The sequence below is a fragment of the Trachemys scripta genome, chromosome 3 (assembly GCF_013100865.1).
Source record: "Trachemys scripta elegans isolate TJP31775 chromosome 3, CAS_Tse_1.0, whole genome shotgun sequence".
In the NCBI taxonomy this organism is placed as follows: Eukaryota; Metazoa; Chordata; order Testudines; family Emydidae; genus Trachemys; species Trachemys scripta.
The window spans coordinates 158,186,729-158,206,376 of record NC_048300.1 but is presented as its reverse complement, the minus strand read 5'-3'; the positions used below and the strand labels follow the sequence as shown (position 1 = coordinate 158,206,376).

The 19,648-nt window shown below is 46.3% G+C and overlaps 1 long non-coding RNA gene across 2 annotated transcripts in view; it reads left to right on the top strand.

Annotated features, from left to right (window-relative positions):
* Nucleotides 1-4,290, top strand: part of LOC117875217 — a 33,585-nt gene extending 29,295 nt beyond the window's left edge. For both annotated transcript variants that reach the window (XR_004645218.1, XR_004645217.1), the window contains one exon: nt 2,829-4,290. This is a non-coding gene — a long non-coding RNA (uncharacterized LOC117875217). The remainder of the gene's footprint in view (nt 1-2,828) is intronic.
* The last annotated feature ends 15,358 nt before the right edge of the window (nt 4,291-19,648 follow it).

Below are 19,648 nucleotides of genomic sequence, written 5' to 3'. Positions count from 1 at the left end.
ACCTGAAGGAAGCGGTGAGGAGGAGGTTATCAGCTAGGTCCAGCTTAAATGACAGGTACAGTTGATTGGCTAAGCCGGTATCACCCCACTGGGGACCTATGCTAATAGCTGGAAGTGAGAAAGCAACCAATCAGAGAAGGCCAAAAATCATATATAAGGCATAGAACTGGCAGGCTTGGGTGTGGGTGTGAGAGTGGAGGAGAGCAAGCAGGAGAGGAGCGAGAGTGAGCAGTGGAGAAGGTGGCAGCAGCAGTGCAGAAATTGCTGACAGAACAGAAGCACTCTTAAGATGGCACGGAGAGATTATAAAGAAGAAAAATAGGTATATAATTTTTCTTCAATTATAAGGAATGCATGAGTATGATTGTAAGTAAAGCCTATGTTTGAATGGACTTGTACCCCACCAACTCTGTGACTGATTAAGCATCACTCATAGAATGTTAGTGCTTAATGTTCTTTAAGGCAGGGGTTCTCAACCTCTCACTCTGAGGCCCTCCTCGACATGCTATAAAAACTCCAGGGCCCAGTGAGTGGGACTCGGGGTAGGGGCCTTGGGCATAGGTGTAGTTTGACTTCTATTTGGGGGGGCAGGAGCCAGTGGGGCTTGAGCCACCTCTGCATGGCAGGGTCCAGGGAGGGAGAGCCACCTCCCCCTCCCCCCAACTCATCTCAGCAGGCCACCCAGCCTGTCGGGGGGGAGGCACAACCAAAATTTATAACTCAAAAGGTGGGGGGCTTAGCTCAAAAAGTTTGAAACCAGGTTAGGGTGTAGGGAGAGGGTAGCTAGGGGCTGTGTGGAGACAGGGGTGGGGTAGCTGAGGCTGTGTGCAGGCAGGAGGTAGCTCAGGGTGCAGGGAGAGGGATATTAGGGGCTGTGCTGGGAGGACTCCCCTGCAGTCTGTGTTCCCAGAGGGGTCTGCCAGCCACAGAGCTGGGTCCAAATTTTGGGGTAACAATGGCACAGCTCTAAAATGGGTCTGAGACCACCTTTGGCTTTCAGCATTAGGAAGTAATGGTAAGAGAACCCCTTTCCTCTCACATGAAACAGAACTTTTTCCATGGCTGCCACCCAAAGGAGGGACTGGACTTCTTGTTCCAACAGATGATCGTGAGAAGGGTGCCTCTGGATCTGATACAGGGGGGATTGCAATGCCAACCTCAAGCGTCTTATGAAAATGAGTGTTTCAATGATCCCAAGTGTCTGTGCCCAGGTTGAGCGGGACCTGATGAGGAGGATGTGGGAGGAGGTCTGTGCCTGAATCCCCTGTTCTTTGTCATGTCTTGGTCTTACCTAGGTGGCTGAGAGAAGTAGCAGCTTGTCTGCTGTGGACTGTACTGATTCCTTGACCCTGCTGGTATGCAAAGTCCCAGAGATTTCAAGTTGCTTTCAAGTCCTTGAGAACATGCAGATTGGTGTCTGTTTGCTCTGAGAAGAGCGACGATTCCTCAAAACGGGAGGTCTTGAATAGTCTGTTGCACCTTGTGAGGGAGCCCCGAGGACTGCAAGCAAGAGCTCCGGCACATTGATACCACTGTAGCCATTGATCTGGCTGCAGACTTAGCTGCATCTAGGGCAGCCTGCAAGGAGGCAGGAGTTACGATTTTCCCCTCCTTGAGCAGGGAGGGAAACTCCTATCTGGAGTCTTTAGGGAGTAGGTCCTTGGATTTTAACTCCCACATATTAAAATCCTAATGACCCAGCATGGCTTGCTGGTTCGCTATGTGGCACTGAAGGCCCCCTGTAGAATAAGCCTTCCCATCCAAATAGATCCAATTTCTTTGTTTCCTTTGCCTTGGGCATAGGAGCTGTCTGTCCCTGGTCATCTCTTTCAATGGCAGCCACTAGAACCAGAGATCCCAGGGGAGGGTGAGAAAAGAGGAATTCGTACACCTTGGCCAGTATGAAATACTTGCACTCTGTGCACTTTGCTGTCAGAGCAAGGGAGGCAGGAGTCTGCCACAAAATCTTTATTGGGTCCATGATGGCTTCACTTAGTGGTAGGGCCACTCTCGAGGGGTCCACTGGTGACAAAATATCCAGGAGACCATGTGCTGCCTTTCTGACCACCTCTGCTTGGACTCCCAAGTTCAAGGCTATGCGTTTTAACAAGTCCTGGCAATCCTTGTAGGCATCCTGTGGCGGGGAGATCCCTGGTGTTATCAGTGCTTTGTCCATAGAGGAGGATGAGGAAGCTAAAAAACAGGCTGAGGAGTCTCTGCTGGTTCCTAAATGTCCGCAGGAGTCTGCTAGGCTTCCTCCCAAGTCTTGGTGACATATTTGGTACTGGAGTCCAGATACATAGCCTCTTTGCACAGTGCTGGGGCGCCTGGACCTCCGAGACAACAGAGTATGAGCATCTGGAGGGGGTGCCATATATTGGGGTAAACCATCAAGGGTTCCAAAACAGCCATTGGATAGCTGGCAGTCCCCATGGACCTGGTGGCCAAATGCCTGGAGGCATTGCATAAGTCGGGGTCATGGTGGGATATGAATGGCGTGCAGAGCAACGAGATTGGCTGTGCTGAGAAGGGGAATACAAGCCCGCCTCAGAGTCCAATGAAGATGGAAAGTGTGGTGCAAAGACCAGGGTGGTGCTGGGCCACTAGGTGCTGGAGAGGGTCACTGAGATGATAATGGGAGATATTCCCCTGGACAATGGGCATGGCACCAGGTGAGGTTCTGGTGCTGGCTCCCTGCTACTCGGTGGTATCAAGTCTTGACCCTCCAAGGACCCTAGTACCAATAGGATAAGAAGGCCCCTGGCAGATGCAAAAGCCTCAGGAGTTGACGGCTGGTGCATTTACTCTGAGGCTTCTCCCTTTTGTAGGTGTATGAGGGGCTTGCTGCAGCACCAGAGTTGAAGGCATCTGATGATGTAGTGCCGGGGAGGAAGAGCGGCCTGACGCAGATCTCGCTCTCTCCCCGTCTTCTTTCGCCGTTGGTACTGGTACTGCTTGTCTTGATGTTTGCAGTGCTTCTTCTTGAGCACTGGGGAAGATGCCCGGTGCCGAAAGTCCTGGGTCGATGGAGAAGCGCTCTGCACCAATGCTGAGGTACTTGGTGCCAAGTCCGAGTGTGGCTCTGAGGTAGGTCTTTAAAGCCACCTCTATGAGAGGACCTTCAGTCAAGTGTCTTGGTCCTTCTTGGTCCATGGTTTACACTAAAGAGTGGAGGAAAAAAACCCATCAAGACAAGGATTGCCTGAGCACTGAGGGGTTCCAGCAACCATTACTGGTGGTAAGAAGGTAGGGTGACCAGATGATAACTCCAAAATATCGGGACCGCCGCAGGGGGAGCGCCTTTGGCGGCACTTTGGTGGTGGGTAATAAACCTTGCTGCCAAAGAAAGAAGTACTGTACCTACCGCCGAAATGCCGCCAAAGGACCCCTAAAGGACTCCACACCCTATATCTTGAGGCAGGTGCAGAGTCCTTTAGGGGAAGGGAAGCAACTGGGATAGTGCAATGAGAATAAGAGGTGGGGGGGAACATTAAGCTCAGAGATCCAGGCAGCAGCAGTGGGGTCAGTACAAACCGGTTCCTAGCCGTTCATAGCGCTAGTGCTGCTTTCCCTCCCCTCCCCATTTGACACAGGGAGGGCAGGGATGGGTCCTGGCTGAGTGAGTGTAACAATTGAAAAGGCGCTCCCCCTGCCTGTCACCGCCACCTAAGCAAAAAAAACTAAAATAATAATAAAAAAAAAAAGGCTGCCATGCCCGAAACAAAATATCGGGACAAATGGTGTCCCGACCGTACAAACTGCTCGATATCAGTCTACTTTTATTTTTTATTTTATTTTATTTTGGTGTTCTGTCATGTAATTTAAATGAAAATCCAGGATTATAACTGGAATTCAGGGTATTAGTTACAAATACTTCGTAACTATCATTCATGTGTTTAAGAAATCCTGAATAGTTAATGTGATTTTTTTCAGTATTGTAGTTTAAATAACTTATCAAAACAATTGAAACTGGTGTGATGATGTTGAATTATTTTGACAAATAAAATGTGCAGAATTTTTAATTTTTTGGTGCAGAATCCCCCCAGGAGGAATATATAAGAATAATAGATATATGTGGGAGAGGGACTAATAGTGGGTAAAAAAAAAAAAAAAATCTGTCAAATATTTCATTGAAATATATTCATGAAATTCATTGAATAAATTTGCTGAATATGTTCATTAACTATTCAGCCAGCTGTGTACTTTGGATGAATGATAGGGAAAATATTCAAATCATGTATTTGAGAACTATCATAAAATTGATTAAATAAACTATTATTCAGCCAGCTCTAACAGTTTATTTTTAACAACGTTTTTCTCAGTTCATTCCAGAAAAATATATTTTAAAGAGGGACTTTGAAACACAGAGGCTTTTCTTGATGTTTGGCTTTGAGTGACAGCAAAGTCCAACAGCTTAGAGAAATGGTGGTTTTCTATCAAGTAGACAGCCGTATGACACTCTTATTTGAGATGCTGATCATATTATGGGCAAATTTAACAAAAAAATAAAAAGTGTTAAGATAATTCTCTAAGGAAACTTACTTCATTTGAGCAGAAAATAAAGTTTCACCAGTAACCATAGTGAGTTCATATTATTGCCATTGTTTTTGTAAGTAGTTGCCATGACTTTTTTGACTTTTGGGCTAAAATGGACTTAAAACACAACAGATGGCTACAATTATGCATCTAACTTTTTTTTCCCCTAGAATAACTAAACAGAGCACAATAAAATAAACAGATCTATTCCAAAAAGACTCTTGCCATTTAGGAGAACCATACATAGTTATAAAAAAAATGCCCCTCAATAAGATATGAATGAAGCATAAAAAAATATTAGTGTTGAAAATATAACATAGCCATTCAGTAGGTGATGTGTTCATACAATTTTATTTTTGGATTAACAGTCTTACAAGCTCTCATTACAATGAAAGTATACTTTATAATTATTTGGGGCCCAGTACTGCATACCTTTAATCAGGCAAGACTCCCCCACTGCAGTCGATGAGAGTTTTGCCTGACCATGAAATGCTAGCTCAGGCCCTTGATTTTAGTTGATTATCTTTAAGAAAGTCAGATTGCATTGTTACATTTATTATTTAGTATAATTACCGTCAGCTTTAATGCAGACTTGGAGCAATAGCTCTTCTTTACAAAAAAAGAACAAACAAAAAACCACACTCAATTATTCAGTAACCTCACGGGTCAATTTCTGTGTCAGACAGCCAGATAATTTAGTAGGCAGAAAGGGAGGGGAGAAAAAGGCAGGGACTAAGCAACAACCAAAGTAATTTCCTATGAAGTTATATACAACTTGTATTGACATCAGGCCTACTGGCAAAATCTACCAAAATGTTAAGTACGGTGTGAATCACCTATGTCCTGAATCCATCTTGTTGTATCTAATAATGAATGCAGAGATTACCTTAACAGAGGGTAATCTAGGGATCTGAATGGTAGCAGTTGTTACAATAAGAAAAACAGGATGGATCGGATTGGAAATTTCAACTTGGACTTTGAACTTTCTGGCTATCGTATTTTTTAAAAATCATGTCTAACAGTATTCAATGTATTTCTTCTATTTAACTTCCCATGCCCTGAAACCATATTTAAAAAACAAAATTTAAAAGACATTCAAAAGTTTCTCAAGGCTGTGTGCAATATGTGCCAATCCTCATGCCAGTGTTCAGAGAGGAACTGAACTGGACATATGCAGCCTTTCATCCCTCCCCTCCTAGGAGTGGAGTCTGCATGATGATGGGTCCTTAATGACGATATTAGGGAAGGCAATCCCTTAGCTTTTGCGTTTTTGTTTGTTTGTTTTTAAAAGACCTCTCACCCTCCATACGATTCTGTGCACTACAAGCAGGTTAAATTGGAGGAAGTGAGCTTCTGACATGATGTCTGGTTAACAGTATGTTGGAGAAAGCAAAGCTAGTCTGAAGTAAACAGCTTCTTTACTCCACAGAGCATAAAATCAGCTCCATCACTTCAGTCCTTACACACACACCTGTTCCAGTCAATCCCTGCACATCTTACTTCTTGGCCCTGCTGTAACATGGTTTTCACAGGACAACCACCTTCTTACCTTGCAGTGCCACACTTCCCACCCAACGCAGAAAGTACTTTCAGAGATCAGAAACTGTGTGAAGCTGTGAGAGGAACAAAGGTGACAAGCACAAGAAATCGGTTACAAAGTGTAATAGAAACCATGTACAAATCACACACCTATTGAAGAACAAGACACAAAACCAGCAGAGTAAATAGGGTCCCTAATCAGCAAAGTACTCAAGCACCTGAAGTCCTGTATTGACTCCAGACCCAGCTGGGGAAACCAGTAAGTCACAAAAAAGCCAAAAGGGCTCTATGGACTTGGGTGGTTAGTTTTGGTGGAGGGAGGTTGTTTGTTCGTTTGTTTTAATTAAACTTAGGTATGTGCAATTACTAAAGATTGCAAACACAAAGCAAGTTATTGTAAATGCACAGAGGCCAGAACACCCAACTTTTTACAAAAAGACACCAGGTTTGCTGTAGCATTATAATGAAATCTACAGTAAAATACATGGTAACTTTGAACATACAATAAATGTTTGTCAGCGTGGCTAATTTACAATTACTTCTCAATAATTATGGAAAACTGCAAAATAATATAAAGAATGGAGAAAGCCAAATATAGCACCAATTTAAAACCAAAAAAGCAGATAGTTGTTAAGATTGAGCAAGCTTAATTATGAATAAATATTTAGATTTATGATTTGAAAGTATTACAGTGATTTGTGTGTGTGTGTCTATTGCTTGTAGAATGTGGAGTCTCACATGTACTTCCAAAGGACATTGTCTGTAATCCCTACCCTAACAATTTTCAATAAGGTGGGGGTTTTGTTTGTTTTGTTTAAGTTTGGTTGTTTTTTTAAACTTAATATTCACTTGTTATTTGTTGAACACCTGTGGGTGCTGACTCCATTCTGGGGAGGGGGGGGTAGTTTTCTCCATTGTCACTGGCATATTGTAACTGGCCAGTCAGATGCTGTACAATTTCTCTGAGCAGTTGAGGACACCATTTCTGTGGCTGAAGAATAAATGGAGACCACCACGAAATGAGGATGAAAGATTTAACACCGCCTCTTTTACACTGAAGCAATGATTTGAACACAATTCAGTGGCACTGCACATCTTTCATCTTCCTCAGCAAAAATATAGATGACATACCTGAAGCCATATACCCTTCAAATGATTGATTTTTTTTTATATGGATTTGAAACAGTCATGTCTTGCATCATTCTAACATATAGGAAAATTCCCTTACCAAACTAACTGGGAATGGCCAGATTTCAGAGTTTTGTGCACAGAATTTGTGTTTTGACAGACTAAAGTATAATACCTGAGCTTCTCTCTCCTACAAAAAGAAGAACAGGAGTACTTGTGGCACCTTAGAGACTAACAAATTTATTAGAGCATAAGCTTTCGTGGACTACAGCCCACTTCTTCGGATGCTCTCCTACAAGAGTCCTAATGGAGGAGTTTTATGTAACTTGCATAAGTTATGAAAAGGAGATTAGTTCGGTTTTAATTTAGCCAACTAAATTGAGTGTTGTTAATGGAAGCAGCTCTAAGCTTTACAATTCCCCTAATGAGGTCCACATTTCTACAGATGCTACCACCTGAGACTACTGTTATGTTTTATTTGGATTTAAATCTTTAAATTGGCAGCATTGCTGTGTCTCCATGGACACCTATCATTTTAGTTTTATATTCTCCCAGGTGGTTGATTACTAACCCCAGTAACAGGATTCCTTTTCAGATTGAATAGGGTTCGGTCTCTACCCCAGGAATATATTGAAACTTGAGCAGACATGGATGGGATGGTGTTTTTGTTTTGTTCTATCTATCAAGACCAAAGCAATCAGTATGCATTTGATTTATTCGATATGATTTTTGCTAAGCTTCTTTGATTCTTCACGACAGTTGGAACTAATGTCTTTTGTTAACAAAAGAGCAAATTGAGAGTCAAGACTTTTATGGGAGCAGGAAACATTTTTAAGGGAGGGCTGTATTATCTTGAACAGTGACAAAAAGACTATAGGCGAATAAAGCCCCAGTTGGCCAAGCCAAAATTTTTTTCCACTGGTTTCTAGCTCAAGTCTTCTCAGGCTGTTTATGTGGTGTGAAAGGCACCAAAATCTGCTTACAACTATATCACTGTCAAAGAGTCTTCCAATGCCCTTATCTTCAGTCATAGAGGACTCAGTTCTGTAGCCACCCCATGCATGGATCTCCAACTGATCTAAATGAAGTAAAAATCTCATGAGAAGAAACTCTCATAGGAAGTCCATGAACATCCTTAAAACTTTCCTGTGATGGACAGGGATAGAAGAAATACCATTAGTCGATTTCACCCAGATAATTACTCTCAATTAATTTGTTAGTGAAAAGAAAAAAAAAATCTTTAGGTCCAATATTGTAACCTCTTTCGCAGAAAGGAATTCTACTGAAGCCACATGCAACACCTTCAATATCTACAAGTATCTCTCAATCCTGTCTGTCTACTTCGATGAAAGACCTATTGTTGATCGGGGTACTGGAGAATTAGATGCATGTTCATGGATCAAGTAATCATATTTAGTTCCAGTAATATTTCCCTATAGCCACCAACTCACATTTTTGTTGCTTTATCTGAGTATCTTCTAATTCATCTCAGAATGTCTGGTACTGCTATGACCAAAAACGTACACAGCAACTCATATCTGGTTTCATCTTTACTCTATACAAAGGATATGTCACCTCCAGGGTCATGGACATGATGCCTTGCCCAACCAGACAAAATCCCAGTTTCCCTCTCCGCTTCCAGGGGCACTGGAACAATCTGTAAAGTGGGGGTGCTGAGAGCCATTGAACCAAACTATAAACCCTGTAAGTGATGGAAACCTAGTTCCAGAACCTATGGACCCACTCTCACTAGATTCCTTGTTGCAGTCAACTCCTTTTAGGATGACCAGATAGCAAGTGTGAAAAATTGGGACAGGGGTGGATGGGGGAGGTAATAGGTGCCTATATAAGAAAAAGCCCCAAATATCGGGACTGTCCCTATAAAATCAGGACATCTGGTCACCCTAACTCCTTTCCCTCCACTCTGGTTTGACTTTTGTCCCCTCTGCATTTGAATTGGATGGCTTCCTCCTGCATGCTGCCCGGGTGTTAGCAGGGGATCACTGAGAGCAGCGGAGACGGGCCCCCTGCTTTCAGTTCCAGTGCTCAGATCCACCCCAGCCCAGAGCAGCTGGGAGTAGCCTCTGAAGGGAAAGTCCAGCTGTGCCCCTGTAGTCCTGGGCTGGAGCACGCTCAGGTGCTCGCTCTGTGGGGATAGCATATGCACAACCTTGTCTCATGGAGCTAGCTGTTAGGGGATGCAGCGAGCTTAGTCACTCAGTGGGGATAGCACATGTTCTCTAGTCAGCAGTGGGAGCTGTGAACAGATGGAGCACGCTCAGTTGCTCTGTTGGAATGCTCCATGCAGTCTGGGAAGCACTAGACATTGCATGCTCAGTCAGGATGTAATCTTCAGATACTTTAGCTGCTAGAAGTTTCTACTGAGCATGTGCAAACTGGGATTTTTCAAATGCTTATAATTTGGCCAAATTTGGGTGGATTCTCACAAGGATATCAAAAAGGCACATCCCTAACACAAAGGCTACCACATGCCAAATCTCATGTCCCTGCTTCAAAGCATGGGGGCACTAAAATTGTTCAAAGAAAAGTATGTTTTAAAACACACACACACGGAAAAATATATTTCCCTAGGCTTGTTCTCAGAAATGGCTGAACCATTCTGGCTAAAAACTTTCAGAAAAATATTTCAGTCTGACGTAGACACCTACAATGTCAAATTTCAGCTCAAATGGTTAAAGTTTGGCAAAAAGTTATAAGCAACTGTAAGCAGGGTCTAAGAATGGAAGTCTTGGACAACCTTTATAACAGGCTCTGCCCATAATATGCAATACATACAATAGCTAGGTGGTGGAGTGGGAGCCTAATTACCCAAAAGCACTAAACTAACTAATGGCTGAAATATTTTTACTACATGAATTCTTTGGAATTATGGGAGTGAAAACAGCATCTAAATCCAAAAATGCTTGGCATTTTCATAAAGCTCTCCTTTGTAATTAGGCTTGGAAGGATTACATTTTTAAAAATCAGTAAATGTCAGTTTCCCTGTACACATACAAACCAACAAACAAACATTTCCATCAATGATTATCAAAATGTATATATAGCATTTTTATTAATTTGCCTGTTTGAGAACTTATTTGAGTTTAAGGATATTTACTCTGTATATTTTGACATGTGATATTGACAGTTTGTGTTTTAATGGTTATCAAATTTTAACTTTTGAATCTCTGTGTCTATGATTAAATAATTATTGTCTGACCCTCACAGAGTTTCTCACAACTATTAAAGTATAGATTATAAATTAAAAAACCTTAAAAATCATAATTTTGTTCAACTGAAAATCTGAATCAATAAAAATCAAAAAGGTCTTAAAAACAAAACATTGATATCTGTCAAAATTGTTAAAAAAGAACAACCGTAATTCTGCCAAGCCTCATTATGAGTTATCTTCTTGCCCAGAGTGTCTTTTGCCACCTAGTGGACAGTCTTTTTATATGTGTATTTTTTGCAGCTTTGATAGGTACAATATAAAAAAGGACGCAGGCTGATCTGTATATATTTGAAAGCAGTCCTAAATTTCTCCAGAGTCAGTAACAAAAGAGATTCTCTTCTGAAATCCAAATAGCTCTGTGGCCAAATTTTTTTTGCGGGGTGGGGAGGGGGAGTTGAAAGGGTGGGTGGATAATAAGGGGAGCTACTTAGTCTCAGAGGTGGAGGGTGTCCCCTGTATTCCCATCCTCTCAGTGGCTAGTGTCCTGTGCTCTCTCCCACCATACCCCACCCCTGGCAGCTGGCGCCCTGCATGCCAATGTCCCCCTGCTCCTCACGCAGGTGTTAGCATCTCAGAAGTTATTTCTCAGAAATACATGGACACAGATGTACTAAGTATATTTTTTATCATTTCATGCTTGACTAGGTCTCATGCAGAAGTACATTTTTCATGTGCTGTATCCTCAGACTGACATAATGAAATGCAAATATTAAAGAACACCCAGATCTCAAAATAAGTGAAAAATTCTGTACAGAATTTTTACATTCATGCTTCTAATTTGAAAGCTGTCAATACATTTTTAATGTATAAAAGCATAGAAATGTAGGGCGGGGTGGGAAGGGACCTTGAGAAGTCGTGAAGTCCAGCCCCCTGCTCTGAGACAGAACCAAATAAACACAGACCATTCCTGCAGAGATTTGTCCTACCTGTTCTTAAAAACCTCCAACGATAAGGATTCCACAACCTCTCTTGGAAGCCTATTCCAGAGCTCAACTGCCCTTATAGTTAGAAAGTTTTTCATAATATCTTACTTAAATCTCCCTTGCTGCAGATTAAGCCCACTACTTCTTGTCCTGTTGACATTTTCCGTTAGTTCCTAAAATTGTGTGCTTCTGTTTTCAAAGTGCTGAACTGAATTAAGCAGTAAGTTTACTTCAAATAATATTTATTAATAAAATACTGATGGTGCTGCAATTTAATCCTAAACCCCCCTAAAAGCCAGAATTTTTTCCCTAATTTCAGAATCAGGAGCTGAACACTGGTTAATGGGAGTCAGAGGCTAAATACAGACCTGCTGAACTATAGTGCCAGATAGGTTAATAATTTTGCCTTTCCAATATCTAAAATGGGCACTAAAATAAAACTTTTTTCATCTCTAGTTCACGAGGCACTTGTCAAAGGTGGAGAAGCATATATAAATAAGCCCAATTTACAGATCTAATGAAGCACTCTGATCTGAAACATTTGTTCTGAGAACAGTGTGGGCTACTTGGAAAAAAAAAAAAAAAGCTATGACATATACAAGGATCTGGGTTCTGTTTCCATTTCTGCTACAAGTTACCAGTGACACCACGGGCAAGTCACTTAATTTCTCTGCCTCAGTTACCCCATTTGTAACATGAAGTTGTTATATTACTGCCTTCTAGCATGCTGCAAAAGTGCACTACATAAGAGTTGCAAAGTGCATAAGGATTAAAACTACTCAGCAAAGAGGTGGAAACATAACTGAAGACATCATAGCTTTCAGCTATGGGCACACTCCTAAGTAAGGAGGCATTTTGGTGAGAGGGAAAAAAATGCCTTTTCATTCACTCCTCATGTGCCTTACAAGGGTGTAGGGGGTAAGGAAATTATGACTTGCTGTAGTATTTAAGATCATGTAATTAAAAACTGTTGTAATTCATACAGACAACGAAGCTCAATCTGAACTTTCGCACTCACCTTAACTGTTTCTTAATGTAGGTTTTTAAGCTGAATTTCCTAACTGGGTGGTTTTTGTTTCTTCTGCTTTTTTTGCTGCGTCCCACACAAAGGTGCACATCAGAGTATGTTAATAGCCCAAGCTGATGCAGCCTTAAGGAGCCAGAGTTCTATGGAATTATGCCTCATTTAATGTGCACTTTAGAAGAGGCACTGATATGCAGCAGAGCCCATCTTCGCCTGGAGGTGTTAACCAATCATTCCCAAAATACTATACATCAACAGAGTCTGACTTCCAAATACTCAGTTCAATTTTGATTACATTATAATTTTCTCCAAGACATGCCAAGTCATTTCTTTTTATTGAAGACTATTTTGCTTCTCAATTTCAACTTTCTACCAGTCATTTCATGACTAGAGCTGTTCAAAACATGTCACAAGTTGCACCAATGGTAGCAGTGACAAGAAACAGACATATTCCCCAAGCATTGTAGATACCTAAACTGATGGTGATCACTGCTTTAACTCTAGATTGTAAACTCTTTGAGAAATTGACTGTTTGTACAGCACCTAGCACACAGGGGTCCTGGTCCATGACTAGGGGCCCTGAGTACCAAAGCAATTCATATAATTAATAGTAATATAGATGGAGTCTTAAGGCTCCAAGAGAGTCATACTGATCTATGGGAAGGTAAAGAATTGGGGTTTAAGGATGTAATTTTTTAAGTTGTTTTCAATACTTTTGATTAGTATTTAATCACACAAATTTTATTTGTATTTTATAATACAGCCCACACCAGATTAAAGCATACATCCATCATGAATGAGAATTGTTCCTATAAACTTACTTCTTGTGACCATTTTTGTAACCCATTAAGTCACCACAGATAAACATGGAAGTAAGTTTGTAAAGCCAAACAGATCTTGATGGATAAATGAAACAAACCCATGTTTGTTGTTAGAAGGACCAGAGCCTAACTCAGTAACCCTATGTGTTTGTTCAGACTCCCAAAGAAGAAAAAAAAGAAGGTATTCAAGATCACAAAATTAGAGATTATTATTAATCATGTTTATTATTACGCAAGTGCCTATGGATCAAAGAAGCTTGGGACCCAATTGTGCTAGGCACTGTACAAACACAAAGTAGTGGCCAGTCCCTGACAAATCAGCATTGGCTGGAGGCCATTATAATAGCTTTGTGACGGGGCAGCCCCGCCTCGCACTAGCCCCAGCGGCGTCAGACCAGTAGCTCTGACAGAGAAAGTCCCGCCCCTTTCGTACTGGGCATGCTCCAAGTGCTCTGGGAGTATAAAAGGAGGGAATTCAGCTCAGTCTGACAACAGGAAGTTCCAGACAAAGGGGCGGGCCAGGCAAAGGAAATCGCCAGAGAACGGGTGCCCGCCCCGTGACCCCAAAGTCCCTAGCCCAGAGCCCAGACACAGGGCTGCCCAGGTACTGACCCAGAGGGACTCATTCCTACAAGAGAAAGGGAGCCCACCAGGTGGAGGCCCAGGACCCACCGAAGCCCGAGAGATATACCTATATCTATCTCATAGAACTGGAAGGGACCCCGAAGGGTCATCAAGTCCAGCCCCCTTCCTTCACTAGCAGGGATCTGGGGCAAAATTGATCCTAAGTGGCCCCCTCAAGGATTGAACTCACAACCCTGGGTTTAGCAGGCCAATGCTCAAACCACTGAGCTATCCCTCAGGGGTGCTGGGAGCATGGACAAGAGGGGCATTTTCGGCGAGACTGCCTGTTTATGGACTACAATTATGGACAAGCCTGGGTTGCCAGAAGAAGGGCCTGGAAGAGGACTGGGAAAGCTCGTGGTCCCCGTCCGGGTCAAGGGGATCCTCACAAATGCCCTCGTGGACTCTGGGTGCAGCCAGACCCTCATACGGGAGGTGCTGGTCCCCAACCCCAAACTCTGACACCCAGATCCACCTACAATATGTACATTGAGACATCCACCCTTACCCCTTGGCCTGGGCGAAGATAGAAGTCTGCCACCAGGAGGGGGGCCTTCACGTGGGCATAGCCCCCAGATTAGCCTATCCAATAGTATTGGGATGAGACTGGCCGGGCTTTGGGGAGATTCTCCGGAGGTACCAACAGCCTGACCCACGAATGGATAGGTTTAGGCCCCCATGACTGGGGCTGCTCTGACACATGCCAAGTGACAACCCTGGAGAAGGGACATTGGCGCTGGGAGAGACCTCTGCGAACAACCCCCCTGTAAGGCCCCTGTCAGTCAAGGAGGCTCAAATGGAACTGGAATGGGATGTGGACTTTGTGCAAGAACAGAGAGAGGACCCGACCCTAAGTAGAGCCTGGGAACAGGCCACCAGCCTGGGTACAGACGCAGGCTCAACCCCTGGGCCTCCACAGGGTCCACGCTTTGAGATATGGTAAGATCGCCTGTATCAGGTAGTGCAAGAACCGCAGACCCAGAAGACATTCGGTCAGCTATAGGTCCCTCGGAGGTTGCGACAAAGCCTCCTCCAACTAGCCCACGCTAACCACTGGGCTGGGCACCTGGAGCGGGATAAGACCCTCCAGAGCAGGCCTGCACAACATGCGGCCCGGGGGCCACATGCGGCCCGCATGGGCTCACTGTGCGGCCCGCGGGGGTTGAGTAGGTGGGCTCACTGTGCGGCCCGCAGGGGGGTGAGTAGGCAAGCGGTGGGTGAAGTGGGGGGGCTGAGTAGGCGAGCAGGCGGGGAGTGAGTAGGTGAGCCAGGGGAGGGGGGCTGAGGAGGCAAGCGGTGAATCGGTGGCTGACCTGTTCTACTGATCTGGTCTGGCTCCCATCCCCTCTCCCAGGGCCAGCTCCAGGCATCAGCAAAACAAGCAGGTGCTTGGGGCAGCATATTTCTAGGGGCAGCATTCTGGCGCCGGCCATCATAGGCGCCAACTCCGAGGCATGGGGAAAATCTGCCCCCGCCTCCCCAGCTCGCCTCCGCTTGCTCCCCTCAGCGTGCCGCTGCCACTCCGCTTCTCCCCCTTCCCTCCCAGGCTTGCCGCACGCGAAACAGCTGTTTCACACAGCAAGGCTGGGAGGGAGGACAAGCCGAGCGGCGGGGCGCTCGGGGGAGTCAGCGGTGGTGGTGGAGCGGAGGTGAGCTGGAGCGGGGAGTGGTTCCTCTACCCCCTGTTACTTCCTGCGCCCCCCCACCCTAGCTCACCTCTGCTCCGCTTGCTCCCCTGAATGCGCCGCTGCTCCGCTTCTCCGCCCTCCTTCGCCTGAGACGGAGGGGGGAGAAGCGGAGCGGCAGCACACCCGTGGGAGCAGGCGGAGCGGAGGTGAGCTAGGGCAGGAGGTCACGGGGGGCCTGCAGGAAGCAATGGTGGGGGGGAAATGCGGTACGCCAGGGGAGGAGGTGGGGCTGGGGATTTGGAGAAGGAGTTCGGAAGGGGTGGAATTGGGGCGGGGCCAGGGGCAGAGGGGCACGAAAAAAGGGGGGGGCGGCCAAAAATATTTTTGCTTGGGGTGGCAAAAATCCTAGAGCTGGCCCTGCCCTCTCCAAGAGTTGCAGCTGTCTGGAGGTGCCTGCCTTCCACGCCTTCCTCATTCACACCTCATTCATTCAACAGGGCAATTGATTACAAAGTGGAGGGAAGATCTTATTCTACTTCTAGCAAAAAGACATTTTTCTTTTACCTTAATTATACTACCTTAGGGGCCCGCTATAACAAATTACCGAGGTTCAATACTGCTGGTTCGGTGGGATGGCGCTGGGGAAGGAGGGTTTGTTTCCGTGTGGTGTGTGGCGCTGGGGGGGGGGGGGTGTTGTGTTTCGAGGGGGCGGGGTGGCACTGGGGAGGGGTGTTTGGCAGCGCTTGGGGGGTTTCGGCCCTCAGCTGTTTTCTTTGGAGTAATATGGCCCTCGCCGCTTTACAAGTTGTGCAGGCCTGCTCCAGAGGATAGCTCGCCAGTTCTTCTGGCTTGGCATACACCGAGAGAGGTGGGACTACTGCGCATCTTTCCCGGAATGCCAACTGGTGGGACCAAAGGGTGTGTCCTGGACATCCCGATCCCTATGCCCATCGTCGCCATACCCTTTGAACGGATTGAGATGGACCTGGTCGGCCCCCTTGAAAGAAGTAAGATAGGAAACCGCTTCATCCTAGTGGTAGTGGTCTATGCGACATGTTACCCTGAAGCGGTGCCCCTGCGGATGGCCACAGCGCCAGCGATCGCTACCGAACTAGTGAAGATTTTTGCTAGAGTTGGGATACCGGTGGAAATCCTGATGGATCAGGGTACGAACGTGTCTTCTAAGTTGATAGCTGAATTGTGCCGCCTCCTCCATATACGAACACTCCAGACTTCAGTCTATCATCCCCAGACAGACGGCCTGGTGGAACATTTCAATGGTACACTAAAATCCATGTTAAGGAAGTTCGTGGAGGAGGACCCTACGCATTGGGGCACCCTGTTGCCAGCCCTGCTGTTCGCCATCAGGAAAGTACCCCAGGCATCGATGGGGTTTTCTCCCTTTGAACTCTTGTACGGCAGGCAGCCCCGGGGGATCCTGGACCTCCTGAAGGAGGAGTAGGAAGCCCAGGAGACCCGAATCCTCGGGACCACCCAATACGTATTGCAACTCTGAGAACGGCTACAAAAGCTAGGTGCGTTTGCCTGGGAGAACCTGATACAGGCCCAAGCGAACCAAGAACGCCTCTATAACAGAGGAACTAGGGGATGGAGTTTCGGCCCCGGAGATCGGGTGTTGCTTTTGTTGCCATTGGCAAAATCAAAACTGCTAGCCAAATGGCAGGGACCCTATGAGGTAATCCGGAGGATTGGACCAGTAGACTATGAGGTCCGGCTACCAGGGCGATGGAGGAAGACGCGCATCTACCATGTGAATCTTCTGAAGACCTGGAAGACCAGGGAAGCCCTGCTCATCGGCCCGTCCACCCCGGAATCAGAACTCGGACCCCTAATAGGGGACCCCCCTGGACCCAAGGCCGGTGACGTTAGGGGCAGGCCTCGCCCCCGTACAGCAACAGCAAATACAGCAATTGATAGGGGAGTTTCCCCGACGTCTTATCGGCCCACCCAGGACAAACTGCCATGATGAGTCATCATATTGCAACCACTCCTGGTCAGAAGGTAAGAGACCACCACCGGCCCTTACCCCGGAAAATGTGGGACACAGTCCGAAAGGAGCTGGAGACAATGCTGGAGATGGGGGTCGTGGAGGAATCAAAGAGCGAGTGGCGCAGCCCCATCATCTTAGTCCCAACACCTGATGGGACTACCCGTTTTTGTATCGACTTCTGAAAGGTCAATGCCATCTCCTGCTTCAACGCATATCCGATGCCGCAGGTGGATGAACTGTTGGAACGGCTCAGGGGAGCGAGGTACTTGTCAACCTTAGACCTAACCAAGGGATACTGGCAGATCCCTCTCACACCAAACTCCCAGGAGAAGACTGCCTTCTCAACGCTGTTCAGCCTCTTCCAATTTATAACTATGCTGTTCGGGCTACACGGAGCCGCAGCTATGTTCCAGCGGTTGATTAATAAGGTCTTACAACCCCACGACCAGTGGTGTATATAGATGACATCGTAGCTATAGCAACAACTGGGAGGACCACCTACGCCATCTGGCTGGGGTGTTGCAGGCCCTTAGAGCAGCCGGCCTTACAGCCAACCCAGCGAAGTGCCACCTCGGGCAAGAGGAGGTAACCTACCTTAGATATACAGAGCGGGGGGGAAGGAACTGACGCCCCTAATCAGCAAAGTGCAAGCTCTCAGAGACGTACCCATCCCCAAGATGAAGAAGCAAGTGAGCCAGTTTTTGGGCCTAGGCAGATATTACCACCACTTCATGCCAGACTTTGCATCCATAGCCACCGCCTGTCGGACCTGACAAAGAACTTGCAGCCTCGACAAGTGCAGTGGTCGGAAAAGTGCAACGAAGCCTTCGAAGCTCTGAAAGACTGATTTATGCATGAACCAGACCTGCGACACCCAGACTTTTCAAAAGAATTTATACTTCAGACAGATACCTCGGAAGTTGGCCTGGGGGCTGTACTCCCCCAGGAATTGGACGGGGAAGAACACCCGATACTGTATTTAAGCCACAAACTGTTCCCCCAGGAACAACGTTACTCCACAATAGAGAAAGAGGCCCTGGTGGTGAGATGGGCCATCAACGCTCTACGTTATTATCTGTTGGGGAATAATTTCAGGCTGATCACAGACCATGCCCCCTATGGTGGATACATAGTATGAAGGACACGAACCCCCAGATGCTACGGTGGTACCTCTCCCTCCAACCCTACGACTTCCGTGCATTTCATTGCCCGGGTAAAGCCCACGCTAACGCAGATTTCTTTTCCAGACAGGGGGAGGAGCAGGCGGCCCAACCCGGGGGATCCGTCTTGAGGGGGAGGGTGTGTGACGAGGCAGCCCTGCCCCGCACTAGCCCCAGCGGCACCAGACCAGTAGCTCTGACAGAGGAAGTCCCGCCCTGTTCGTACTGGGCATGCTCCAAGTGCTCTGGGAGTATAAAAGGAGGGAACTCAGCTCAGTCTGGGCTGGCAGCTGCAGGGGAAGGACCTGACTGGGAAGTTCCTGCAGAGGATCAGCCAACACTCTTGAAGCTGCTGGGAATGGAGGCTTCTACAGGCCGGCACAAACCCCCTACTGCGGGAGGAACCAGGGGAGGCGACAGACCCGGAGACCCGCAGAGAACCTTGGGATTCGTGGGAGACCAACTCCCAAGCCAGTAGGAAGTGACCCGGGGGGGCGTGTGTGACTGACTGGTACCTTGCCCCCGGTGAGCCTGAGTGTGTTTCAGTAGGACTCCCCTGCTGAGCCAGTAGTAAGGTCCTACTACCCTGAAATGAGGGCTTATTCTATGCACTCTGGCCACTAGGCCGTGCTGCCCTGTAGCGAGGCGCATAAACCCTCACAAGGTTCTAGAGCAGGGGTTCTCACAACAAATTTTTTGGTGGCCTCAGAGTGCAGCCACCAACTCTTGCTGGTGACCTGGTTACAATTTTAACTAAAATTCCTAATTTTATTCGACATTGGTGAGGCCTCATCTGGAATACTGTGTCCAGTTTTGGTCCCCACACTACAAGAAGGATGTGGAAAAATTGGAAAGAGTCCAGCGGAGGGCAACAAAAATGATTAGGGGTCTGGAGCACATGACTTATGAGGAGAGGCTGAGGGAACTGGGATTGTTTAGTCTCCAGAAGAGAAGAATGAGGGGGGATTTGATAGCAGCCTTCAACTACCTGAAGGGGGGTTCCAAAGAGGATGGAGCTCGGC